The following is an 826-nucleotide window of genomic DNA, read 5'->3' on the forward strand; positions in this document are numbered from 1 at the left end:
GGCGAGTGCTCTACCATTTGAGCCACAGCGCCACTTCCAGTTTTCTAGTGTTTTATTGGAGATAAGAATCTCATGGACTTTCCTGCCTGGGCTGGCTTTGAACTGCGATCCTCAGATCTCAGCCTCCTGAGTAGCTAAGATTACAGGGGTGAGCCACAGGCGCCTGGCTTGTATTTGATTCTTGTGTCCTGCATCTTGTATATACATTTTTCTAATTTGGAGAGGGGAAGGGAAATAACAAAATGCTGAAATAAGGATACAGGTTGACCCATTTTAATAATGAGATGTATAGACGTTATGTTGAAGACGAACTTTACAACTTGGGGGAGGGAGGAGTTGGGGAGGTGGGGAGAGAAGGGATGGTAGGGGAAATACAAAGGAGGGGTTAACAATGCTTGATAGGAAATGTACTCATTACCTTACTCATGTAACTGTAACCCTTCTATACGGTATCTTTACAAAAAAAAAAATGATGTGACAGACAAAGTCATTGCCCTTAAGCAGTTCATAATCTTGGAGGTATGGGGACAGATGATAGAAATCCATGCAAATACATTAATAGTACGTTGTGATTAGAGGTAGGAGTGAAATTTAGAGACTGGAATAATAAGAGAACAGGGTATGACTGTTTTTAGAGAGTGTTTCTAGGGAAGCTTGGAGGCTAGAGAGAAGCCAGCCATGATAGGAGCAAGAGAAAGAACACATTAGACAGAAGGAACTGGGAAAGAGCTCAGTGGATTCTAAGACTTGGTCTGAAGGTCAGCATGCAGGAAGAGGAGAGGAAAGGACTAACCAGGGCCTTGCAGGACCTTCAAGGCCATGTTTA

Source organism: Dipodomys ordii, unplaced genomic scaffold (assembly GCF_000151885.1).
Source record: "Dipodomys ordii isolate 6190 unplaced genomic scaffold, Dord_2.0 Scaffold113, whole genome shotgun sequence".
Taxonomy (NCBI): Eukaryota; Metazoa; Chordata; class Mammalia; order Rodentia; family Heteromyidae; genus Dipodomys; species Dipodomys ordii.